The sequence below is a fragment of the Lepus europaeus genome, chromosome 22 (assembly GCF_033115175.1).
Source record: "Lepus europaeus isolate LE1 chromosome 22, mLepTim1.pri, whole genome shotgun sequence".
NCBI classification, from domain to species: Eukaryota; Metazoa; Chordata; class Mammalia; order Lagomorpha; family Leporidae; genus Lepus; species Lepus europaeus.
Genome location: NC_084848.1, coordinates 38378637 through 38406497, shown reverse-complemented (window position 1 = coordinate 38406497; position 27861 = coordinate 38378637). Strand labels below are relative to the sequence as shown.

The 27861-nt window shown below is 43.2% G+C and overlaps 1 long non-coding RNA gene across 1 annotated transcript in view; it reads left to right on the top strand.

Moving 5' to 3' along the window:
- The window catches only part of LOC133751284 (uncharacterized), a 68435-nt gene extending 40845 nt beyond the window's left edge, over positions 1 to 27590 (top strand). The window contains exons 3-4 of the long non-coding RNA XR_009864799.1: positions 19509 to 19652; positions 27343 to 27590. This is a non-coding gene — a long non-coding RNA (uncharacterized LOC133751284). The remainder of the gene's footprint in view (positions 1 to 19508; positions 19653 to 27342) is intronic.
- Positions 27591 to 27861: the final 271 nt, after the last annotated feature.

Below are 27861 nucleotides of genomic sequence, written 5' to 3'. Positions count from 1 at the left end.
ACTTCCTGTAAATTTCGACACTTCTCCTCCACCCACAGCAGTTTGTTACATTACCCAGTTGTCTTCTAAGTAAATGACTTCTGTGAAGGTAGCTCAAAGGAATCCAATTTGAAATGTATTCACAAGTGTTTGCCAAAGTACAAAGACATACACTATTTACAAATAAATTAGCAAACAACCCTTTCTCCCTTTCGGTGTCAATTATAAAGATTTCCATAGCATCTGGACGTCGAAAAAGCCCCAGAAATCCACCTAATTCATTCCCAGACATCTGGACAGGTTAGCTGGCACCATGCTGGTCCTCCACAAAGGTAGCCAAGGCTTCTTGTTATAGTTTTACTTTATTTGCTTTTATTTGTTTGTTTGTTTTTCTCTCTTTCGGTTGAATGTACTTCAGTTTGAATACATCCAATTCCAAGTATTGGGTCAGTGAAAAATCCCACAGGCAGAATAGAAAAGAGCAAGTTTTTCCAGGATAGATTTACTGGAGTAATCACTGTATTTTAATTTAGAAATTCTTCATGCAAATTATGAAATAACAGTCACCCTATACACTCATTCTAATGGTTCCATCTCCTGATCCTTGTTCTTTCTCTGTTTTTCCAGAACAATAGCTAAGAAATGCAGCTCTCACAACCTTCTTCTCACAACCTTGCCTTGATCTCAGTTAAAAAATAACCCATCACTATGTATGTCACAATGACCCAAGGAGAGTGCTGGTTTTAGGAGTGGGAAAGGCAAGTCTTTTAAAATAGAGCAGTGTTTTTTTAACCCTTCTCTGGGTCAGCAAGTTGGGCATGCTTATGGCTGCACCAGACCTATATGTTCTTATCACATATAATTTCTTGTTGTCTGCTTGAGTCCCTTCGTAGATTTCCAACGTCCACATGTAAGTGAGCACTTCCCTACACTTGGGCTTTTAGGAAAAGCTTGTCTTTTGTGCTTGTGCTTTTCTGAAATCTCGTCACTTGGTCATTAGAAAATCTTTTACACGTTTCATCCAGAAATCCTATTTATTTAGTACCCATTTCTTTGCTTTGGTAATATTTATTGTTGACACTGTTTTTGTTGTAAAAAGCAGTGTGTTTTTATCCTAAAAGGAATCAATTTAACCTATTCTTCTCTTTTGAAAAGACTTGTTTATTTGAAAAAGAGAGAGAGGGAGAGAGAGAGAGAGAGCTCTTCCATCTACTGGCTCACTCCGCAAATGATTGTAAATGACTTTTTACTGTTGATGTTCTCTGGAAGAAGAAAGTTGTAACTGAGCACAGCTATTCCAAGTGCAGACCCAGACTCATGGCTGCCAAGTTTAACGGTCCAACGTGACCCGCTCAAATTTAAATATTTTGCTGCTTCTTTTTTGGTGGTTCTTAGAAGAGTGAGTCTGGAAAGGCTGCCCCTACTTTTCAAACAGGAGAAAATCCTACTTGTACTAGATTTCAACTCTTTCACAAAATGTTGATATAAGCTTAGTAATCAGAGGAGGAGTCCAGTACTCATTTAAATTACTGGCTTGCTGTTTGAAAGCCCTGTGACCATACCAGGGTATTTCAAAAAGTTTGTGGAAAAGTAGAACTAAAAAAATGAGTTTAGGGATGGGTGTTTAGCCTAGCAGGTAAGCTGATGGTTAGAATGTCTTCATCCCACATCAGAGTACCTGGGTTCAAGTCCTGGCTCCGGCTCCTTGGCTCCAGGATCCTGCTAATGCAGACCCTGGGAGGCAGTGGTGATGGCTCAAGCATTTGGGCTCTTACCACCCACATGGGAAACCTGGATTGGGTTCCCAGCTCCCAGCTTCAACCTTGGTTCAGTCCTAGTTGTGGGGTTTTGAGGAGTGAACTAATGGATGGGACCACTATTTCACGCTCCCTCTCTGCCTCTCAAATAAATAAATACATTTTAAAACAAAGATATTTATTTTGGCACAAAGTATTTTGAACCCATACATACAATAAATTGTCAAAAAAAATTTGCGAAGATAGGTATTAAGAAAAAAACTGTGCATGGGTTTCAAAAGTTTTTTACACCAAAATAAACTTATATATGAATTTCATTTTTCCAACAACTCTTTGAGGTTCCCACATACATGTAAGGTGAAAGAAAAAAATCATGAACTAGAAATCAGAAGGACTCAGGCTCCAGTCTTAACCCTCAACCACCCCAGTCCCTGTTAGCCTTAAGGACTTTATTCTATTTCTCTGGGCTCAGTTTTTTCAACCTCAAAATGAGAGGAAGGGACCAGCATTGTGGCACATCGCAGTAAGCTGCCACCTGCGACACTGTCATCTCATAACAGAGCCCTGGCTCAAGTCCTGGCTGCTGTGTTTCCAATCAAGCTCCTTGCTAATGTGCCTGGGAAAGCAGCAAAAGATGGCCCAAGTCCTTGCATTCCTGCAAGGAACCAGGACAGAGTTTCTGGCTCCCGGCTTTGGCCTGGTCCAGACCTGGCTGTTGTGGTCATGTGAAAAGTGAAATAGTAGATGGAAGATCTCTCTGTCTATCTCTCCCTCTTCCCTCTGTCACTCTGCCTTACAAATAAATACATATTTTGAGAAAGAGAGAGAGATATTGAGAATATTTCAAATTCAAGTAGACCAAACTACTGTTTGAACTGCATCTGCAGGGTGGGTAGAATCCGTCCTTCCATAAACAAGGTGGCAAGTAAATGAAGACCTAGGGGAACAATCAATGAAATGGATGATGTAAGCGGAAATCTCTGCTGGAATCTATGCATTTTCATCTCCTTATCATTTCCTAATGTCTGGAGCCCTTAGGACCTTCTCTTCTAGTTCTTTGTAATTCTGTATTATGGGTTATTGTGAACTACAGTCACCTTACTCTGCAAAGAGCACTGGAAGACATTTCTTCTGCCTGATCTCTGTCCTACCTCCTCTCTGCCCCCCCACTCCACCCCTTCCCAACCTCTAGTAACTACTACAGGGTCTACTTAGTGAACCTGCAGGAGGGCACTTTCTGACCGACCCTTGCACTCACCATGACGCGTGGTACTTCTTCCAAAGAAAATCTGCATGATAGCATGAAACATCCATTGCCCTTGGGTGTGGGAGTAGCACTGATTAGTGCATCTGGGTGTATTTGTACCTAGATAAATGAGGTAGACACCGTCTCAGAAAGCAGAGACAGGACTCTGATGGGTTTGGACCTATCTTGAGGGAGTTCAAGTGCAGAGGGGGTGGGCTAGAACCAAGTTTCTGGATCTCAGCCATCTGTCAATCACCTTGAGATTTTTGCCATTCCTGATTATACAGCATGTATTCATTATGTTATATTTTTCTTCAAGTTGGTTTGATTTTTTAAAAAATATTTATTTATTTATTTATTTGAAAATCAGAGTTAGGGAGAGAGAGAGATCTTCCATTCACTGATTCACTCCCCAGATGGCCAGGGCTGAGCCAGGCTGAAGCCAGGAGCCAGGAGTTTCCTCCAAGTCTCCCACACAGGTAGTAGGGGCCCAAACTCTTGGGCCATCTTCTGCTGCTTTTTCTCAGGCCATTAACAAGGATCCATTAACAAGGATCGGAAACAGAGCAGCTGCGACACAAACTGGCACTCATATGGGATGCTGGTGTTGCAGGTGGTGGTTTTACCTGTTGCATCACAGTGCCAGCCCCTGACTTGATTTTATTTAATTTAAAACTTAAATATTGGAACCGGTGGTGTGGCACAGCATGTTAAAACCCTGGCCTGAAGCACCAGCATCCCATATGGGTGCCAGTTCTAGTCCCAGCTGCTCCTCTTCCGATCCAGCTCCCTGCTTATGGCCTGGGAAAGCAGTAGAAAATGGCTCAATGCTTGGGCCCCTGCACCCATGTGGGAGACCTGGAAGAAGCTCCTGGCTCCTGGCTTTGGATCGGCTCAGCTCCAGCCGTTGGGGCCATTTGGGGAGTGAACCAGCGAATGGATCTCTCTCTCTCTCTCTCTCTCTCTCTCTCTCTCCACTCTCTCTGTGTAACTCTGTCTTTCAAATAAAAATAAATCTTAAAAAAACACTTAAATATGACTATTTGCAAAGAAATCTTTATCACTTCTAGAAATGGGAAGCCAGCATCATTTGCCATAGGTATTGTGAAAATAAAGAAAATATAAACCAAAGAATGCTATTGTATTTTAGTTAAACAGCAGCACTTCAGAACTCCGTGATTCCTGGATTTAATCTTTTTGCTGAAACGTTGAGCAGCAAAGAGCAGTGTCATCTGTGTGCTAACATCCAACAGAGACCTTTTGCTGGAGACAATGGGCAGGATGGAAAAACACAGTGGCAAAGTGAGAACTTGCCTTTTCAGTGGCCCCCACCCCTCTGCCTGTACTACTCCAGGCTAGCTCCTGCTCTCCCTGTACTACTCCAGGCTAGCTCCTGCCTCCCTGTACTACTCCAGGCTAGCTCCGGCCCTCCCCACACCTTGTTGTGCTAGCTCCTGCCCTCCCCACACCATGCTGGGCTAGCTCCTGCCCTCCCCACACCATGCTGGGCTAGCTCCTACCCTCCCCACACCATGCTGGGCTAGCTCCTGCCTCTCTGCACCATGCTGGGCTAGCTCCTGCCTCCCTGCACTAGTCCAGGCTAGCTCTTGCCTCCCTGTACTACTCCAGGCTAGCTCTTACCCTCCCCATACCATGCTGGGCTAGCTCCTGCCTCCCTGCACTACTCCAGGCTAGCTCCAGCCCTCCCCACACCGTGCTGGGCTAGCTCCTGCCTCCCTATACTACTCCAGGCTAGCTCCTGCCCTCCCCACACCATGCTGGGCTAGCTCCTGCCCTCCCCGCACCATGCTGGGCTAGCTCCAGGCCTGCAGGCTCTTTTACCTTTGAGCTCCCTCCTATGCTGTATTCTTTGCACTTACTCTGCCTTCCACTGGGGAGGATTTCCCCCAGATCTTTACAGCGCTCCATCTCTCACTGCCCTCTGAGCAAACACTGGCTTTTCAGGAAGTCTTCCCTGACTGACCAACCAGCAAAGCAGCCCCTCACCCATTCTTTGTGAGTTAACTTCTGTCGCAATCTAGCCAGCTAGCTTCCTACCATATCTGACCTTGTTCCTGTCCAAATGATTGGGGTCTCTTTCTTTCTTTTTTTTTTATAAATCTTATTTTATTTAAAAATTTCTATTTTAGTTGTACATATTTATGGTGCACAGTGTGATGATTTAACACGTGAGTTTGCTGATGATCAAAGTACATTAGCTAGCATCTCCACCTCCTTAAATGTCAATTTTCTGTTTGGTAATTTTATTGTTTATGAGGTACCATGTGGTGTTTCAACAGATGTATGCAGGTCTCCTGATCAAATTAGAGTCCTTAACTTCCCTTTCTCTCCGAACTCCTCTCTTCTATTTGCTCATCAAATGGGCTACTGTGAGCAGCAGTCCCTTCATAGTGCTGTTGAAGGCTAGAACTTACTCCTTTTAATTAACCTTGTTTGGATAAGCTGGTTCTCTCTGTTAAGCAAATAACCAAAAAGCAGGATTTATTCTCCTACTGTTGGTTAAATAATATGGTTCACATATAAACAATACATGTATATTTGCCAAGTATACAGAAGAATAAACAAAGTATATTAACTACTTAATCTCTAGGTGGTGCGAGTTGTGATTTTTATTTTGTTTTATTTTATTTATGCTTTTCTGTGTTCGCTGATTACATTTCCAGTAAAAAGTTAAAATTTTTATTAACTATTAAAAATTATCATTTATCTATTTACTATTAAAAAACTTCTTATAATCAGTGAAAGTAATCATGCTGATTCCATGTGGAAAAGTTAGTATTGTTTAAAATAAATCCTCAACACTTTATAACAGGGAACCTCTAAGAAGAAAGCATTGCTTAGGTGAGTAAATTTGGTGAGAGAAAATATAGTTCACAAATTTACAATTTAAATCCTTAACTTCAGCGATGGGATGCCTGGGTTTGAGTCCCACCTCCACTTCCAATCCAGCTTCCTATTTGATGTGCACTGTGCACCCTGGGAGACAACAGGTGATGGCCCAAGTACTTGCACCTACTTGGGAGACCCAGATGGAGTTGCTGGCTCCAGGCTTCTGCCTGTTGTGGGCATTTGGAAAGTGATGTAGTGATGGAAGATATCTGTTTCTCTCTCTCTCTCTCTCTCTCTCTCTCTCTCTCTCTCTCTGCTATCATGTTAGAGAAATAAATCAGGGCTTCTGTCTAACTGGTGGTGGGTCAGATGTCCCTCACCATTGCCCCCTGCCATGCCCCACCCAGGAGACAAGACCATTTTACTTGCTGACAAGCTTGTCACATCAGCAGCGGTGAGTCCTTCCCCACTGCTTGTCTCACTCCCCACCAGTTCTGCTTGAAGTATGACACTGCAGACTAATGCTCCCAGCAATATCAGGATCTTTTAAACTAACAATTCCATTTTCCCAATTAAGAACTTATTTTGCTATATAGCCCCGTGCATATTTTTAATACAGGAAATATTAGTGAAGCAAATTTGTCACCTTCATTTATGTATTTTAGACAAAGAACTGTTTATACTCCCTAAATGATAGCTTTTCTGGTCATTTTTCCTTTTCCCAGCAAAGAAAGCTTAATCTCCTTTCTGAAAATGATTCTATTTGGGCAGCAAATCCTACGCTAAAAATTGTTCCAGATCTCAAATTATGTAACAGCACAGATGGCGTTCGCCTGGCTTTGACATGTCGGACGGCAGTCGTAGGACATGCTGAGGAACAAGCTCAATAGCCTGCAGGTGGACGAGCGAGCAGACAGATCCCGTGAGTGGGCAGCGCTGGTGGCTGTGGGATCTGGGGCAGGGCTGCCCTCTGACTCAGCAGCTCATGGTCATGACTGGGAGCAAATGCCTCGGGGTCTTGAAAGAGGTACAAATAGTCCTTGAGAAACTAGTGGCAAATATCATTGAATTATAAAACAAACACACTTCTGTGGGAGCAAACAGAGTCTCTCTGGTGTGTTCTATGAGAAGAGTTACTTAGTTTATGGTCATAGTTGGAAGGTGGCAGGGAGGGGAGATGGACATTGAAATGTTCTAATTGCACTTTGTGCTTAGAACACAAAGGAGCAGAAATGAAAAAAAAAACTCCTGTCTTCTCAGAGCTTCTGATTTAGTGGTGTGAAAATTTATTTTATTTTTTTAAGATTTACTTATTTATTTGACAGGCAGGGTTACAGAGGGAGAGAGGGAAAGAAAGAGAAATCTTCCATCCCCTAGTTCACTCCCCAGATGGCCATAAGCGCTGAGGATGGGCTAGGCTGAAGCCAGGAGCCCAGAACACCATTCAGGTCTCCAATGCATGACAGGAGCCAAGCACTCGGGTCATCTTCTGCTTTCCCAGGTGCACTAGCAGGGAGCTGGATCAGAAGAGGAGCAGCTGGGACTTGAACCGGCACTCATACGAGGATGTTGGTGTTTCTGGTGGCGGTCTAACCCACTGCACCACAAACCTGCCCCAGTGGGATGAAAGTTTAGATAGAATTCTACTCTCCTGCTTTTTATAAAATATTTATTTATTTAAGGGCAGAGTAACAGAGAGAGAGGAAAACAGACAAAGCAGTCTTCCGTTGCTGGTTCACTCCCCAAATGGCTGCAATGGCTGGAGCTAGGCCAGCCCAAAGGCAGGAGCCAAGAGCTTCATCTGGGTCTCCTACAAGGGTGCAGGAACCCAAGCACTTGGGCCATCTTCTGCTGCTTTCCCAGGTGCATTATCATGGAGCTGTATCGGAAGTGGAGCAGCTGGGATTTGAACAGGTGACCATATGGGATGCCGGCAGTTCAGGCAATGTCTTCACCCATTACGCCACAGTGCTAGCCCCTCTAGAAGTCTTCTCTTTAAAAGAAACAGCATATGCATGAAGACATGGAGAAAATGAGAGAGCAAATTGTGTACATATCAGAGAAAGAGCCTTCTGGAGAGAAGACACCCCAAGTGCTAATGCCCTGAGTCAGGGGAAACACCTGCTGAGTCCAAGGAACCACAGAAAGCCCAGACAGAGCACACCAGGGGAGGGTCGGACAGGATGAGAGCACATTGGGACAGCAGGTCGGCTTTGAAGTTCCTGGTTTGGAATTTGCCTGTGTTTCTGGGTGAGATGGAAACTATCAGGAGGGTTTTGCATGAGTGACACTATCTGAAATACTGCTTACTAGGATTTCTGTTTGTGGGAAATAGGCTGTGGGGTAACAAGGGCAGAGACAGGGGACAGGGCAGTGAGGCGCAGGTAGCAAGCCCTTTGGAGGCTATTGAAATAACCCAGGTGAGAGAGAATGGGGGTTTGAACCAGGATGACAGCAGTACAGGTGGTCAGAAGTAGGTAAATTCTGCATGTATTTTGAAGCTAGAATCAAACTATTATGCTCAGTGAGTTAGGTATAGTGGGAGAAAAAAAGATGATTTGGGGCTATACAACTGGAAAGATGGAGTAGAGCTAGGAGCTTAATGAGAGGGAGAACATGTGGGGAGAGGGCTTGGGAGCGAGCAGGGGGTGGGGGTGGGCTGTATTACATTGTCGAGGTTTATTTGATATGCAGATGGAGATGTTGAGTGGGCAATCGAATATACAAGTCTCGCATGCCAAGAAGAGATCTGGGCTAAAGATATGAATTTGGGAGTTAGCAGCATGTACCTGGTATTTAAAGCCGTGAGGTCTTGTGAGCTCATAGAGAGAGAGAGAGAGAGAGAGAGAGAGAGGGAGAGAGAGAGAGGGAGAGAGAGTAGGAGTGGGGTGAGTGTGGAGGCAGTGATACACCGTGGGGAACACTGCTGATAAGCAGAGTGATGCAAGCCAGCCGTTGGACATAACCATGGACAGGTCATCATTGGTCTTCCTCAGAGCTGCTGTGTATGCTGGTTCAAGTCCCGGCTGCTCCTCTTCTGATCCCGCTCTCTAGCTGTTTGCTATGGCCTGGGAAAGCAATGGAAGATGGCCCCAGCCTTTGGGCCCCTGCACCCATGTGGGAGACCTGGAAGAGGCCTCAGGCTCCTGGCTTGGGATCGGCCCAGCTCTGGCTGTGTTTTGTGGCCACTTGGGGAGTGAACTAGAGGATGGAAGACCTCTCTGCCTCTGCCCCTGCCTCTGTAACTCTGCCTTTCAAATAAAAAACAAACAAACAAAAAACCTGCCATGCAGAATCTGGGGCAAAAGCCTTGCTGGATTTGGGTCACAAGAGAGTACAGATATTGGACACAGTGAGCAAGGACAATTCTTCCAAAGACATTTGCTTTAATGGAAGGACAGGAACAGGCTGCTAGCTGGTCAGGGAGATGGGATCAAGAGGATTTTTTTAAAAAATATTTATTTATTTATTTGAAAGGCAGATTTACAGAGACAGAGGCAGAAGGAAAGAGAGAAGTCTTTCATCCACTGGTTCACTCCCCAAATGGCTGCAACAGCCAGCGCTGGGCTGATCAGAAGCCAGGAGCCAGGAGCTCCCTCCAGGTCTCCCACGCGGGTGCAGGGGCCTTTTTCAACTGCTTGGGCCATCTTCTACTGCTTTCCCAGGCCATAGTAGAGAGCTGGTTGGGGAGTGGAGCAGCCACGACCTGAACCAGTGCCCATATGGGATGCCGGCACTGCAGGCAGCGGCTGTACCTCCTAAGCCACAGTACTGGCCCCTCAAGAGGATTTTTTTTTTTTGACAGGCAGGGTGGACAGTGTGAGAGAAAGAAAGACAGAGAGAAAGGTCTTCCTACCCAACAACTATTCTGAGCTGACTTCTAAAATCATGAACTCACTTAGCTTGCTTTTATGTTCTTTGTCAATGGAATCATTCATTTTGAGTGATTTTTTTTTTTTTTAAATCTGGCTTCTTTGGCTCTAGATTTTGTTTGCAAAAACATTCTTCTGTATTGTTGCCTGTAGTTATGGCTTGACCATTTCTACTATGGAATAAAAATCCACTGTGTAAGTATACTGAGATTATTTATCCATTCTGTTGTTGCTGGCCAGTGAATACTTTCCAATTAAGGCTGCTGTGAACATTCTAGTATGTGTCTTTTGGTGAGCATTTGTATACCTTTTGGGGGACACATTTCCATGAATGGAATTTCTGGGGAATAGAGTATATATATATATGCTCAGTTTAGTTTACCAAAATAATTATAAGACCCTTGGTAATACTATGGAAATTTGAATAAAATATGGACTTGAGTTAAATATGCCATTCTAATATAAAATATTCACATAGAAGAAACTAGGTATAGAGTATGATCATCATAATTTTTATGGAAATCTAAAACTGCTCGTGCATTTTTAAAATACTTATTTATTATTTGAAAGGCGGAGACCGAGAGAGAAAGAGAGAGGGAAAGAGAAAAAGAGATAACTTCCACCTGCTGGTTCATTCCCCAAATGGCTGCAACGGCTGGGGCTGGGGCTGGGGCTGGGTCAGGCTGAAGCCAGGAGCCAGGAGCTTCTTCTGGGTCTCTCACATGGGTGCAGGGGCCTAAGCGCTTGGACCATCCTCTGCTGCTTTCCCAGCCACATTAGTAGGGAGCTGGATCAGAAATGAAGCAGCCGGGACTTGAACCAGTGCCCATATGGGATGTTGGCACTGCAGATGGAGGCTTTACCCACTACGCCACAACACCATTTCTCATAATACAAATTTCTCATGATCTTTGTGAATATCTCTCCTATGTACACATTTCAAAGCTTTTTGCACTAAGATAGACATATTTTTAAATTGTATTTCCATGAATTTTTAAATTTTTAAGATTTTAATAGAAAAGAGGAAGAGAGATAGAGGAGAGAGAAAGAGAGAGAGAGAAAGAGACAGAGAGAGAGACCTCTCATACTCTTCACGCCTCAAATACCCACAATGGCTGGGACTGGGTCAGGCTGAAGCTGGTAGCCAGGAATTCAATCCAAATCTTCCACATAGGAGACAGGGACCCGACTGCTTGAGCCATCACTTTCTGCCTCTGAGGGTGTACATTAGCTGAAGGTTGGAATTGGAGGTAGAGCTGAGAGTCAAACCCAGGCATTGCGATATGGGGTATTGGCGTCCCCTGTGGCATCTTAACCACTAAGCCAAATGCCTGCCCTCCACGGATTTTTGAAAGACCTTCCCTTGTTAACTGTTGCTCTCGTTTTGTAGTCACCCTCTAAGACCTGCCTGCAGGCAGAGATGGAAGTAGAGCAGTGATAACTGTGCCCTCTCCTCCAACTCACACCCATCAATCTTGCTGCATAGGAACAGAGAGAGTGTGACAATTCAGGATGCTGTACTGCCATCTTACAGTGTCAAGAAGCTCACATAACCTTCTCCATAACTTCCCTGCTTTCTTCTGTTAGACCAAGTATTTCATGAGGTCTCTGAAGGGAGGGACAGCAATCTCCTTGCTGTGTTAGATTTCATTGTGAATCATCTGAAAGCCATCTGTAGGAATAGGATACTCTAACCTTGCATTGAACTTCTAATTGCTGTCATCCTGAGAGCTAGTTTAGTTATATAGCTGGATGTAGCTCCTTTCCTTGGCAACTATCTGGGGATGTTTATTGTTTATTTAGCCAATAAATTAAATATTAAAGTACTTCATAAAGTTCATAGAAAAGTGGAATTATAAGTGTAAGAATATTTTGGTACAAAAAATTTTCAAGTTGATTCATACAAGGGGTCTTCGAAGAGTTCGTGAAAGTGTACATTACGTAAAAGTACATTAATTTCAAAATAATTTGTAGCAAAATGAACAGCTTTCATTTCCATTTTTCTATGAACTTTGAAAAGTACCTCTGCATATATCTGTAAATTTAAAAATCTCTTTCCTAATATCTATATTCATTTAAAAGAATTATATGTGACTACAATCATCATTACATCTAAGGAAATATATTGGTCTTTACCAGAATGCGTTTCCTTACATGATTTATCTGCATATTGAAACATAATTTAAGAGCTTGTGAGATGCTCAGAAATGTTATCTTTTAGGTGAAACCAAAATCTTCTATTTTTTATAGTAACATTTTTAGAGCAGTAATTTTTAGAGTCATATTAGATGTACATAAAATTTTAAAAGATTATGCAGATAATTCCCATATAATCTACCCAGTTCCTACTATGTTAATATATTATATTAGTATGATACATTTCTTTTCACTAATATTGATAACATTATTGTTAACTTAAGCCCATACTTTATTCATGTTTCCTTAGTATTCACATAATGTCTATTTCTACCCCAGCATTCATCCAGGTTACATTACATCTACAAGTTATGTCTCCTCAGTCTTCTCTTGTCTGTGTCAATTCCTCTGACTTACCCTGTTTTTGAGGAAGAGTGATCAAATTTTTAAAATTTTTATTTATTTATTTGAGCGAGAAAAGAAGGGAGAGAGAGTGCACACTCACTCCCATGCATTTGTTCACTCCCCAAATGTCCACAATGGCCAGGGCTGAGCCTGGACTGAAGCCAAGAGCTAGGAACACAATCCAAGATTCTCTTACGTGGATGCCAGGAATCTAGTTACGTGAGCCATCACCACTGCGCCCTGTTTTTTCTGCATTAGCAGGAAGCTGGAGTCAGGAGTAGGAGCCAGACATTGAACCCAGGCATTTCAACATGGGTCATGTGCATCCCAACTGGCATCTTGACCTCCAGACCGAACACCCGCCCCATCAAGTATTCTGTAGAATGCTTCTTAATTGGGATTCAGGATTTGGGAGGAAGATTACCAAGATAAAGAACCATTTTCATCACTTCATATCAAAGGTGTATTCTATCAACATGACTTATTACTATTGATGTTGACCTTGGTCACCTAGCAGAGGTAATTTGTCTTGTTTCTCTACCATAAAGTTAAATCATTTTCATACAGTACTCTGTGCCTCCATTGATTTTTCAATCATTTATTTATATTAGTATGAATTCATAGGTGTTTATCTTATAATTTGGACTATAGTCTAACACTACATTATCCTGTTATTCAACTTGTTCCAGATTTGGACATCAGGAGCTTTTCCTGTTGGGTGTAGTCCTTTGTCATGTCCCTGTCATTATGTGTGTGTGTGTATGTGTGAGTTAATGTGTGTGTATTTGTAAACAATTCCTTACTTTTTGACATTATGCAATGCTCCAGAATCATCTTCTGTGCAGAGATACACTAAAAACTTCATGGAAAGTGGAATTAAAAGCTAAGTTTGTTTTGTTGCAAAAATTTTGAAATCCAGCATAAAAGGGACTTCAAAAGTTTAACAGAAAATACATATTATGATAAAACTATGTATGCATTTCAAAACATATTATAATAAAACTATGTATGCATTTCAAAATTTTTGCACCAAAATAAACTTTTCTTTTAATTCCATTTTTTCCCCCACAAACTTTTTGTACTCCTGTGTGCTAACCCAGGCCTAGAATCAGTGATTTCCCCAAGGAATCTGGTTCCTTTTACTGGAGAATGTTATCAGAACCAACAGGCAGGCCTACTGGGTTCTCCTGGCTGGTGAGATATCTTTGTTTTCTAGACTCTCAGCTGACACAACAAGGAAATATACATGTATATATATTTTTAGAAGTAAATGTACATTTATTTTCCTCTATTCCCAATACTTTTTTAAAAATATATTTATTTATTTGAGAGAGAGAGAGAGATCTTAAATCTTTTGGTTCTCTCCCAAGATGGTCACAACAGCTGAGGCTGAACCAGGCTGAAACCGGGGGTTGAACTTTATTATGTGCATGAAAGCAAGTCATCATCCACTGCTTCCCAGGTGCATTAACAGTGAGCTGGATCAGAAGCAGAATAGCTTGGATTTGAATCTGATATGGGACATGGGCTCTCGAATGATTGCTTAACCTACTGTGACACAATACTCACTCCTACATGTGTATATTAACCTCTGTATATACACATACCATAAATATTTCTGTATATAACTACATATATATGTGTATGTTAAGTTAAATGTGATTCATACTGGCAGCTCCAAATCTAATTCATTACCACATAAACCCATCTAGCCAATTCCCATTGCTTATCCATGAGCTCCACTCCACCACCATTTACTTAATCATTCAACTCCAATGTGCCTGTATGGCAGTACTGAACCTGTTAATGTAAAATCCCATGGGAAACAATTCTGTCAACTAGAGTACAATTTACACACATTTTCGTTTGCCTTTTGCCTTACAAACTATTCATTTCCCAAATTACTTAGGTCAACACCTTGTCCTCCTACCTCCTTCATTGAAGTTGTTTTATACATTTTTAATATAGTGAGATGGCTTTGTCACTTCTTATATTCCATCCTAGGATCCCTTGACCTTCTAAATGACTTTTTAAATTTGTCTACAATTTGAAGTTCACTCTTTGAGCTGTAACATCCTAGGGGTTTTGACGCATGCACAGTGTCATGTATCCACCAATTATGGTTTTGTGCAAAATAGTTTCACCACTCTAAGAAATTCCTCATGCTTAATCTATTTAGAGTTTCCTCTCCTCTCTCTGAGCCCCAGGAAATCACTGATATTCCAGAATGTCATATAATTGGAACCATACAATATGAAGTCTTTCAGACTGGCTTCGTTCACTTAGAACTATGCACATTTATGCCTTGATAGCTCATTTGCTTTAATTGTTGAATACTATACCATCACCTGTATGTGCCAGTGTGTTATCCACTTACTACTGAAGAACATGTTGGTTGCTTCCGGTTTTGGGCAATTATAAATACTGCTGCAGTAATTATTCATCTGTGGGCTTTTGCATGGAGATAAATTCTCAAATCAGTTGGGTAAATACGTAGGAGTTCAATTGCTACATCATTTGATGAGACTGTGGCTAACTCACCTGGCCTATTTTTTTAAAGAGTAAATGATTTATTGATAAACCAGAATGACATTGAGAGAGAGAGAGAGAGAGGCCCTCCATCTGTTGGTTCACTCCCCAACTAGACACAATGGCCAGGGATGCAGTCAGGCTGAAGATAGGAGCCTGAAACTCCATCTGTATCTCTCACAGAGGCGATTGGGGCCCAAGAACCCAGGTATCATCATTTGCTGTTTTCTTAGGTGCATTAGCAGGGAGCTGGATTGGAATCAGGGCAGCGAGGACTTGAGTGAGCACTTCTATGCAGGATTCTGGCCCCTCCATGCCCTATTAACCAGCATGTACTTCCCAGAATCAGGTGCCGACAGCCCCTACAATCATTGACAGCCACCACCATCAGTTATTTCACCATTTCTTCTATCCTTATTCCAATTTTAAGCACATATTTGTATCTACTGGGTGTTTTCTTACATAGCAATATTTTTCAAAATTCTTTCCCATGCATTAAAGTCACTCTAAAATAGCAGTGGACGAGCCAACCTGTACAAAGGACAACCCTGGCTCTGGTCCTAACCTATAGTCTGAACCTGGGGAAGTATTTAAATCCTTCACTGGTAGAAGGGGCCCTACCAGCCCCTGTTTCAGCTTTACCTCCAGGTGTTGTAAGGATCAAATGTGCACTTCAAGGGTGTCCTTGACCAAGCCACACTGCTATTTGAAGCCTCAGCCAAGATTACAATGTGAATCTTTTGATTCCTAATCCACCCACTAGAGATGAGATTATACCCTGACCTCATTTCCCTGCTGCCTAAGCCAATATGTGGGCCTCATTGACATAGAACCAATTGATCTAACCAGTCAATTTAGGAAAGGCTCTGGTAATTTTTGTGCATATGCACGGCTGGGTACAGATCTGTTTTTAGTCAAATAGGATGATCCGATCCGCAGAAACAGTCTTTTCTCATCTTTAACCAGAATAAAAAGAAGAACAGATTTGATTTTAACAGTAGGCTCTTGGATCAATGAAGGAGCCAACCACCGAAATAGTTTAATGACCCATGAACTGAACTGCACGAACATGAACTAGTGCATTAAAACTCTATGGGCATAAAATGGATCTGCTCAAAAACAAGTTTGGGCAGTTCACATCTGGTACACAGTGTTTTCAGAGTAAGGTTTAATTATTTTAGGAGGTTTTAGAACTCTGTATTCCAGCCAGAGAATGCTTATCTGCTTTATGCTAGTTTTTACCTGCAGAGTTTTGGTCTCTGTGACATCATGTATTTGCTGCTGTATTTTTAAATGCATTGCACAATGGTGGGAACTGGTCTAAGAAGGTTAATCATACGCTGGCAATCTCTGAGCATACTGACAGTTACCAAGAAAATTTCAATGAGGATGCTGTTTCAGGATACACTAGGACTGCTCCTATATGCTCAGGTTGACTTCCAATGGCCATTCAGTTGCTTACCTCAAATAGTGAAAATGCAAAACTCCAAGAACACTGACAGGCAAAATTAATATTGTGTTAGACAAATAAGTAAATGTTTAAAAATCTACATTGCTTTCACACACACACACGCGCGCGCGCGCGCACGTGCGTAGATACACAAGCATACAAAACACTTTTGCTGCACCCTGTCTAGCTGTGTGTGTGCGACGTGACTGGGACTATCAGTGAGGATCATCAGCCTCTCAAATGACTTGCAGTGGTGGATATCAGCCACCAAATTGCTGAATTAGTCCATGCATCAAGGGCACAGTCTAGTTTAGAAACCACTTATAAATAAAATTGCATTCTAGACACAACAAAGAAGCTTAAGGACAAAGTATCTTCATAAAGATATAAACATTTCAACTAAATCCTAATTATGACTAAGCTGTTAGAGGGAGGAAAAATGATCAAGTTTATCCACTGTTCTACTTGCAAATTATAATGTGAAGGGTGACTCTCAGTGGGTGGGTCAAATGTTTGTGCCGTGAATACAGCTGTCAGAACTTAGAAGCATTTACTGATTTTTGTACTCCTATTGGGAGAAACAGGAGGTGTATTGTTTACTTGTTCATTCATTAACTTAGCTCATTTTTTACAAATATTCAACATTTAGTGTTTAATTGGCTTTGGATTTGGCACTGGAAAACAGACAACCCAATGGAATTTAGAGAACTGAAACAATTATCAAGCAAGTACTCTGGTTGATTTCATGTTTTTATTTAAAGTTGCAGACTCCAGAAAATTAAAACAACCAAATAATTTTGATCAGTTTTACCTGTGCACATCACTATATTCCACGCTCACTTTCCACTAAACATATTTGGCATCCTTGCCAGTGCATGTTGGCTATGAGGATACATCGAAAGATTTACAGGAGACTGGAATTAAAAGAAGTTTATTATGGTGCAAAAAATTTTGAAATCCATGTGTATTTTTCTTATAATACTCATTCTCATGAACTTTTTGAAGGCTGTTCATGTACATAGGTTTCATCATTTTTTGGCACCAAAATAAATTCATGTTTTAATTCTGTTCTCCATGAACTTTTTGAAATACTTTCTTGTATAACTCCAACAAATATATTAGCTATAACTGACCAATTTAATAATATATAAAGGGAAACAATCTTAAACCGTTCACTTCAACTACAGTTTAAGTGCAATGTGAGCCAAAAAAAATGCATGATTGTTTAAAAAGATTTATTTTATTTATTTAGAAGGCAGAATTACAGAGATAGTTGTGGACAGAGAGAGAGAGAGAGAGAGATCTCTCATCTGCTAATTCACTCCCTAAATGGGTATAAGGACCTGGGCTGGGACAGGCAGAAGCCAGGAGCCAGGAGCTTCATCCAGGTCTCCCACATGGGTGCAGGGGCCCTAGCAGTTGGGCCATCTTCTCCTGCTTTCCTGTGGGCATTAACAGGGAGCTGGATAGAAAGAAGAGCAGCCTGGACACAAACTGCTGCCCATATGGAATGCTGGCGTTTCAGGCAGGGACTTGATTTTAGCTATGCCACAATGCCAGCCCCTAAATGTGTGATTTTAAAGTGAAGTATGAGGTTTAAAATTTTTATTGAAAAACATGAGGCCAGTGTTGTGGCACAGTGGATTAAGTCACCACCTACAATACTGGCATCCCATTTGGACAACGGTTGGAGTCCCAGCTGCTCCACTTCTGATCTAGTTCCCTGCTAATGCTCCTGGCAAAGCAGTGGACCTGGATGAAGTTCCCAGCTCCTACCTTTGGCCTGGCCCAGGCCTGGTCATTATGACCATCTGTGGAGTGAACCAGTGGATGGAAGATCTCTCTCTCTCTCTCTGTAACTCTGCCTTTCATAATAAATAAAATAAATCTTTTTTAAAAGAAAACAAACATCAAAACTGAACTCAGAAATTATGACAACAGAGATAAAAAGACATTCCTTAGAATCTCTTTTTACTACTTCCTGGTACTACTTTCCTATAGCTTATTTCTTCATTCCTTAAACTATAGATGACAATTTAGTATGTTTAATTCCTGTGCAATTAAGTGGAGGATGGCCCAAGTGCTTGGGCCCTGCACCCCATGGGAGACCAGGAGAAGCACCTGGCTCCTGCCATCGGATCAGCGCAGTGCGCCGGCCGCAGCGCACCTACCGCGGCGGCCATTGGAGGGTGAACCAACGGCAAAAAGGAAGACCTTTCTCTCTGTATCTCTCTACTGTCCACTCTGCCTGTCAAAAATAAAAAAAATAAAAAAAAAATTCCTGTGCAATTAGATTTGCAGAACATATTATTTCATTTTAATGAAAAGGTTTTCGAATCACATTCAAAATGCTGTGGGACACACAGATTTTGTTTTCTTTTTTTTTTTTTGACAGGCAGAGTGGACAGTGAGAGAGAGACAGAGAGAAAGGTCTTCCTTTTGCCGTTGGTTCACCCTCCAATGGCCGCCGCGGTAGCGCGCTGCGGCCGGCGCACCGCGCTGATCCGATGGCAGGAGCCAGGTGCTTCTCCTGGTCTCCCATGGGGTGCAGGGCCCAAGTACTTGGGCCATCCTCCACTGCACTCCCAGGCCACAGCAGAGAGCTGGCCTGGAAGAGGGGCAACCGGGACAGGATCGGTGCCCCGACCGGGACTAGAACCCGGTGTGCCGGCGCCGCAAGGTGGAGGATTAGCCTAGTGAGCCGCGGCACCAGCTAGATTTTGTTTTCTTACAATTTCATTAGTAAAAAAATGAGGATACCAATATTGAAATGTCACAAATATGGAATTTTAAGTCAAACATCTGTGTTCCCTTATAGGACAATATCCTTTCTGAAGCTTGAGAGAGTCCATTAGTGAACAATTTAGGAAGAAATTACATTCATCTTGAAAGAAAATTCTCATTAGATTAGTTAAATGTAGCTTTTTGCTTAATCGTGGATTTAATGTATTATTTAGGAAAAAAATGCATAGCATTATAGATAAAAAGAAAAACATCATTTCTGGCTCCACCATGCAAATTATGCTGTGTTTTATGCTTCACTGAACACATAATGGACCCGAGCACCCAAGAAGATGGTTCTTTTCCCCGGCTTGACGGAGCATCTGTTTCTCACAGATGCCACAAAAGATACCGAGGGCCTTCGGGTTGCTGGGGCTCATTTCTAGCCATTGCGCTGCTGTCAGCACAGAGTCAATCATGTATTCTCTTAGTAAGGGATTGGAGGCTATCAGTGGTTGTGTTGAGACTACATTGACTTCTGTGAACACTCTTCTATCAAAAAGGAAAATGCATGGCCCAGAGTTGCACAAACAACAAGGAACACCATGGCTAATACTGCAAAACAGCAAATGGGAGGGGTACCTGTTCATTTCATTCCTGGGAATCACTATGTGGAACAACTTTCCGAGACTCTGATAAGCTGGAAGGTGAGTGCACGTCTGTTTTTGTTTGTTTTCCCACTACTGAGTCCATGGCCCTGGATGGAGCACTCCTGGACACTCACAAACATGTGTCGAATCAATGAAAAGAGGATAACTAGAAGAGCAGTGGAATTCTGAAATAGGACCAAACAGACCCTGGGGTTAAAGGGAATGAAGACAGCCAGGGAGGAGGAGATCCAAGGGGTACAATGGACCTCTTCAAAGTGTCTGAAGTAGGCTTTGGTGCAGAGGAAGACTCAGATCCAATCCAGTGACTCTAGGGAACAAAATAAGTGATTATATAAAGAGGAACTTACAATTAGAGCTGCCCCAAATGGAAGAGTAACCATTGTAACAACTGTTGTTAAGTTTCCACCATTGTCATTCCTAACTAATTCCCTACATCTTTCTGTTACTGAAATCGCTCAGTCATGTATCCATTCATTCAAAACCACACATTTACAAGAAAGCACATGATCCCTAAAAACATCTTGAACATGTACAGCTTTCTGTGTGCCAATCATACCTTAATAAAGTAGATTAAAAACCAGTGATGTGGGATGTCCGACACTGACATCCAGTATCAGAGTGCCAATTCAGGTCCTAGCTGCTCCACTTCTGATCAAGTGCTCTGCTGATGAGCATGGGAAATCAGCAAAGGTTAACCCAAGTACTTGGGCCTCTGCCTCACACAAGGAGATCTGGGATCCTGGCTTCAGCTTAGCCTAACCTTAGCCATTGCAGTCATCTGGGAAGTGAACCAATGGAAGGAAGATATCTCTCTCTCTCTCTCTCATTCTCTCTCTCTCTCTCTCTAACTGCCTTTCAAGTGAATAAACAAGTAAATCTTCAGAAAAAACAAGAACAGTCAAAAACCTACACATACACATAAGTACTGAGCATCTTCAACATACAAGGCATTCTATGTGGTTCTGGGAATTAAAATGAACCCAGCAGCAACCTTCTTCTCTCATTTCATTATTGCAAAGGAAACAGATAGCATGGGCACTTTTAGAATGTGGCAGAAAGAGAGATCCTGAATCCCGTGTAAGAGCTGAACAGAACAACTTCCCTAGACCTTCCATCTGATTCCTGAGATACTACACTTCCTCGCAGATTTCCATCACAGTCAGTGACCCCATGATGCTAACTGGGAACCGTATGCTCATCTTCACCCTCCTCTACTGTCAGTGAGTCTTGACCATGCTCATTCTAGTCCCAACAACCCCATCATAAGGTCATCCTCATGGTAGCTGATACCTCCTAACCAGGTCTACAAGTCTAGTCCAGTAGATGATAGTGCGCAGCAGCTCGTGAGACCCTAATGCAGCTGGTATCCTGCTCATGGGTTGAGAAAAAAGATTCTCCTGTTTCTTCTGTGCAGTGGGTGGGGTGGTGGCCCCCCAAAAGCTACGCCTATGTCCAAACCCTTGAAACCTGTGAACACTACCTTGTTTGGAAGAAGAGTCCGTGTGATGTAATCAAGGCTCTTGAGATGAGATCACCCCAGATTCCTTGGGTGGGTCCTAAATGCAATTCAAAGCATCCTTAAAGGACCTAGAAGAGCAGACAGACAAGAGAAGGCGTTAGGAAGATGGAGGCAGAGATTGGAGTGATGTGGCCATAAGCCAAGGAAGCCAGGAGTAGCCAACATCCCTCAGAGCTGGAAGGGGCAAGCAAGGCATCTCCCTGGGGCCTCGGTGGTTGCGCAGCCCTGCTGACACTTGCATTTCAGACTGTCAGCTCCCATAAGTGTGAGAGAATAAACTTCTGTTGTTTCCAGCCACTGAGTTTGTGGTAATTTCTGTCAGCAGCCGTAGGAAATGAATACATCATCATGCCTCCCACTATTTAACATGAACAAATCTTCATCACACCATCTGGGAGACCTTGCTGAATGCAAACCTGGCCATCTCCCAGCCTGCTTTAAACTCTTTGTGGTCTCTCTGTAGCTGTTAGAAGCACCTATTCTGCTGGCTTTGTCACCACAAAACCCTGTTCACTTGAGGGACTCTCCCCCAGGGAGCACCCGACGATGCCCTACTCACAATATGATGGATAATGCCGCTGTCCCTCCAATGCAAGCACTTGTATCAGAATGGAACTGAGATGAAGCTCTATAGAGACAGACGTTCTAATTTAATTAGTCAATAAATCACAAGCAGAAAAGAAACCACTTTATTTATTTGAAAGGTGAAGAGACAGAGAAAGACAGAGACAGACCAAGAAAGAGTTCTCATGTATGGGTTCATTCCCCAAATGCCTACAACAGCCAGGGCTGTGCCAGAAGCCAGGAGCCTATAACTCAATTCAGTTTTCTCACAAAGGTGGCAGGTACCCAACTGTTTGAGCCATCACCTCTTGCTTCCCAGGGTGGTCATGAAGAGGGAGCTGGAATCAAAGGCTGAGACATGTATTTTGGGTGTGTTACCAAATGCTAACCCCAAGGAAACAGTTCTGAGCATGTTGCATGCTGTTAGATGACTGGGGTTGTTCCCCTGCTGGTCTTCCCTTGCTGACCGCCCGGCATCACCTGCTGCTCCAGCTCCTCCCTGAGAGTGCTATGCTTCAGCAGCACTGACTCACCTGTAGTTCCCGAGACACGGCTTGCTGCTTTGGGCTGCTTTGGGCTGTTTTGCCTTCATTTTTTTGTATCCTGTTCCCATGGCTTCGAGTGCTTCTCCCGCACTTTGTCCCATCGTAACCTCCTCTTCATCTTGTAAAGCCGAGTTCATGTTCCTTTTACTACAGGAAGCTGTTTTCCCCACTTAAGTTTTGGGTTATTTAAATTTTTATTTATTTATTTTCATTTTATTTGAAAGGGAGAGGGTGGGAAAGAGGAGGAGGAGGAGAGAGAGAGACAGACAGACATTGTCCATTGCTGGTTTATTCCCCGAATGCTTACAACAGCCAGGTCTGGTTCAAGCTGGAAACTCAATCCAGAGCTCCCACATAGGTGTCAGAGACCCAGGTACTTGAGCCAACACCTGCTGCCTCCTTGGGTGCACATTGGCAAGAAGCTGGAATTGAAAGCAGAGCCAAGACTTGAACCCAGACACTCTGAAATGGGATGTGGTTATCCCAAATGACCTCTCAACTGCTACATCAAATGCCCACTTCCTCCATTCCCTTTCTTTCTTTTTTTTTTTCTGTGAATGACACTGTGAAGAAAATAAAAAGAGACTTTTTTTTCTTATTATTTCATAAATGTGAATTTACAAAGTGCAACTTTTATATTGTTGTGGCTTCCCCCCCAACCTCCCTCCCTCCTGTGGCCCTCCCCTCTCCCTCTCCCATCCCACCCTTTATCGAGTTTGATTTTCAATTACCTTCATATACTAAAGATCAACTTAGTATATACTAAGCAAGGATTTCAACAGGCTGCACTCACACAACTGCACAAGGTATAGGGTATTGTTCCACTAGTAGTGTTTTTACGTTTCATAGTAAAACACATTAAGGACAGAGATCCTGCGTGGGGAGCATGTACCCAGTGACTCCCGTTGTTGATTTAACAACTGGCACTCTTATTTATGACGTCAGCAATCACCCGAGACTCTTGCTATGAGCTGTCTAGGCTATGGAAATCCCTTGAGTTCACCGACTCTGAACTTGTTTAGTCAAGGCTGTATCACAGTGGAGTTTCCTTCCTCCCTTCAGAGAAAGGCACCTCTCTCCTTGATGGCCTGTTCCTTCTGCTGGGTCCATTCCCTTTCTTATATAATGACCTAACCATTTATAATACAATGACCTAACCATTTATAATATGAGGGTATTTCAAAAAGTTCATAGAAAATGGAATTAAGAGTTTATTTTGGCGCACTGAAGTTTGAGCGTAGGAGGAGTGTTATTTTTCTTCTTGCACCATGTTTCTTATTACACTGTGTTTACGTCTTCCTATCTTGAAAGGTAGGCATTTCAAATTCCTCTTAGAATTCTGAGCACCTCATACACAGGAGAAACTCTGTGCCACTCTGTTGACTTCTATCAACTCCAAACTTGGGCTCTAGAATTGGTGATCCTTTCTGAGGGTTGTGATACTTCTGTTGCAATGAAAATAGCAGAACAGCAGTCCTTAATGGAATTTTTTCGTGGTTTCAAGAGCGAGGTGGTGAGATGTTGATAGAGAGAGTGAAGAAAATGCATTTATTCCTTTGGGAACTCAAATGTAGGCAACCACATTGGATTTCACAGACTCAATTTGAAAGCTGAGAACATGACAATCTACTTTCCTCAGGCCTAGAGATAAAATCGAAAGGGGATATTTGTATTCTCCGCATGGAGAAAGAAAATTCGTTGGGAGAATCGGGCAGCTCTCTCCCTTGTGTCTGCCATGCAGGTTTCTTTCAGATCCTGGTCCCTCTAAGTTGTCACCTGCCTGTGCCCTTCAACGAGCTTTCTCAGCCCTGCCAGAAAAGCCCCGTCTTCCCCAGTGACAAAGAAGGGCACTGTGGCTCAGGGTTCCTTTGGGACTGGATGTTTGGAAAAAAAATAATAATAACACACCAGTACCACTTCCACAAGTCCTCCAAATGGCTGCGAAGGAGGGGCCTTGGTGAAGACAGCATCTCCGTCTCTGTGCTGCAGCCAGGAGCTGCCTGTGCTATTTTCAGCCTGGTTTCCAGTTGTTGCTGGCCAGTGGCGGGATTTCACACTCGCTGCCACTTCTCATCACTGCCCACTGCGGCCTTTTCCAGGATAGGCGCTTCCTCCCAGGCTGACACGCAGAGGCAGGCAGAGGAAGCAGCCTCTGCCCAGCTCTGGCTGGGAGGATGCTGCGGGCAGTCTGGCGTGCTGGTGTTTGGCTAGGCAGGGCCTACGCCTCACCTTCTAGAAAGACAGCCACTTCTGCCCCAAGGCCACGAGCACAAGAGAGCTAACCATCTTCTGAGGAAGTTGCAGTGAGAAATAGAGCCCAGTGGATACCAACATAGCTGATCTGTCCACCTCACTCTGCCCTGTGAAACTGGGGACTTCAAAAAGTCTGTGGAATATGGAATTAAAAGAGAAACTTATCCTAGTGTGAAATCCATGCAGTTTCCTGATAACGCATATTCTCCATGAACATTTTGAATAGGATCCCTTCTATGCATGGATTTAAACATTTTTTTTTGCATCAAAATAAGCTTGTCTTTTAATTTCATTTTTCTATGAACTTTTTAAAAAGATTTACTTATTTATTTGAAAAGCAGAGCTGCAGAGAGAGAGAAAGGGAGAAACAGACAATGAAATCTTCCATCTGCTGCTTCACTCCCCAGATGGCTGCAATGACCAGGGCCAAGCCAGAGCCAGGAGCATCCTTGGGTCTCCCACATGGGTAGCAGGGGCCCAGACACTTGGACCATTCTCTGTTGCTTTCCCCAAGTGCATTAGCTGGGTGCTGGTGGAAGTGGAACAGGCAGAACATGAACCGGCACCCACATGGGACGCCACTGCTGCAGGTGGTGGCTTAACCCTCTATGCCACAGTGCTGACCCCTCTGTGAAACTTTTGAAGTTTCTGTGTATGGATACATCAGTCGTCTTCCTTGAACTCTGTGGCTTCTAAGGGCCTCAGCCAATGAGGAGCCCTAGGAGGACTCTGGAGGGAGGAGATTGTGGTCAGGATGGATTTCCCCTGACTCTTCCCAGTGAGGTTGCCTTAGGCTGACTGTGTTCCCTGAACTAAGTCATTGCCCCTACTCTAAGCATTTCTCTGCGTGAGATGCTTCCTTGCCTATACATCCTTCAGGCCCAGGTGTGGTAAACCAGTTAATTCTCCTGGGTTACTGTACTACCCCTTGCAGCACCACTCTATCTCACTCACATTTCTGCAAACAATGTTACTGTAAATCTTCAAGTTGTCGAAGTTGAGTTTGCATCTACATATTTGCTGTAGGGGCCCTTACTGATACAGTCACCTGGACTGGAGTTGCACTATGAGTTTTTTTAATATTTATTTATTTATTTGTTTGGGAGTCAGAGTTACAGACAAAGAGAAGGAGAGACAGAGAGAGTCTTCCATCCGCTGGTTCACTCCCCAGATGGCTGCAATGGCTGGAGCTGAGCCGATCTGAAACCAGGAGTCAGGAGCTTCCTCAGGGTCTCCCACATGGGTGCAGGGGCCCAAGCACTTGGGCCATCTTCCACTGCTTTCCCAGGCCATCTCAGGGAGCTAGATTGGAAGTGAAGCAGCTGGGACTCGAACTGGTGCCCATATGGGATGCCAACCCCTCAGGCAGAGGCTTAACCTACAATGCCACAGGGCCAGTCCCTGCCCTGCACTACAAGATTAAATAACTGGCATCTATAGATTTTGGTGAATTATGGCGTGTCAAGGAACAGAGACCCACTCAGAATTTTAATGAGAAGAGAAAGGATACAAGGGAATGAAAACACAAATGAAGGCCAATGAGGGCAAGCCATTCCCCCTGAGAACTGGAAAGTCTATGGCTCGTGGACTCAGACCTTGCAGTTTCTAGCCTCCGCCATCCGTTCTGTTGTCTTTACAGAGCAGGTTCCTCTGTTTTCTCTTGATTGCTCCTTCACGCCTCCATCTCCGAGTCTCAGCTTGGGCATGATTCTGGCTCGCAAGATACTGACATCATTCTTCACCTCTGATCTGGCAGTTGTTCCTAGTAATTAAGTAGAAATTATTGGGGCATGAGGCAAATTAATAAGCAAACTGACAAGATTGTAGTTATCAATGAAGAGATGAAAGTGAATTGAAATGCTTTTTTTGGAAAAGACAGAACACAAATGATGTAAGGTTGTAAAGTTATAAGTGATGGAAGGTTGAGTTGGTTAAGATAGGCACCTACTTGTTTCTAAGGAATTATAAGTGGTCACATACGTCTCTTTATGTACTTGTATTTCTCAGAAGTGAGAGTCAAGTCTTACGGGCAGTTGAGAACAATGCTGTTCTCAGATGTGATGCTTGGGGAAAACCTGAAATGAGAAGCCTGAGTTGTTTTGGGATTTTTAAAAATTTATCTCAGAGACAGAGAAACAGATGCTGGTTTCTGGTTCACTCCCCAAATGCCAGTAATGACTGGAGCCAAGCCAACCTGAAGTTGGGAGCCAAAAACTCAGCCCAGGTCTCCCTTGTGGGTGGCAAGAACTGAATAACTTGAGCCATTGCCATTGCCTCCCGGGATTCACATCAGCAGGAAGCTGGAGTCAGGAGCTGGCATTGGGACATGAACCCAGGCACAGCAATGGGGGATGTGGGCCTCTTAACTACCTGGCCCAACACCCACCACAAGGCCTGAGGTTTTGATACATAGCAGTGAGTGGCTCTGCCTCCCTCAAGTGGTTTGCAGGTCTCAGAGAGCTCAGGATGTGCTTGTTTGAAACATAAAATGGTGGTAAAGAATCCACAGTAGCTTCATAATGGTTAATTTGACTACAAAAGATGCCTTGAGTAGACTCAATTTCACCTCTGCAGGTCTTCCTTCTACAGTGCCCAGTCCTCAGAATGAACATACTGACCAGACTTCATTTGCTCAGAGAAGTCTGGCCCATAGGGGTGAATTAGAGAAAAATACAGAGATCTAAAACTGGTTTCATTTCAACCAACATAACATTTATAATTAAAAAGATCTGTTACTTTAATGCCCCCTGTGTTACTCAGGAAACTGAGGCATGGGAAATTTAAGTGACCCACTCCTAGTCACACAGACAGCTGATGAATAACTATCTCAACTGCTCTTCTTTAGGATTACCTGCATATAAAAAATGTTTTCAGTTCTGAGATGATGAGGATAGAAGTAGGTTTTGGTGTCCATGAAAGCCCTTGGAAGAGCAACTTCCATAGAAGTCATGAGAAATGAAGGTAATGTGTATGAAGGTAATGTATGCTGTTGTTCAATGGGGACCATTGTGAGAGTGAAAATGGGTGATGTTGGTAACTGAGCCAGAACCTCAGGTATAATTTAGGGGTGTCTCCCTAAATAAGAGACTGTTGCAGAGAAGCTGTGAAGAGGAACCTCTGTAGTAGCTCAGGAACCCAGGGAGGCTGGAGAACAGGTGTCTGTGTGCCCAGGTCCTCGTCAATGATGTTTGCTGAGGTCCTGAGTCTCTGCCTACTGAAATACATAGAAAATAGACTCATCTGAACCACAGAGCCTCAGGCTGAGGTTCTTTATATAATTGGGGGTTTACAGTTCCCTTTGATGGGAAACGGGAAACATTTATCTCTCAAATTATAGACCACTGGACTTTTGGACAGCTCTCAG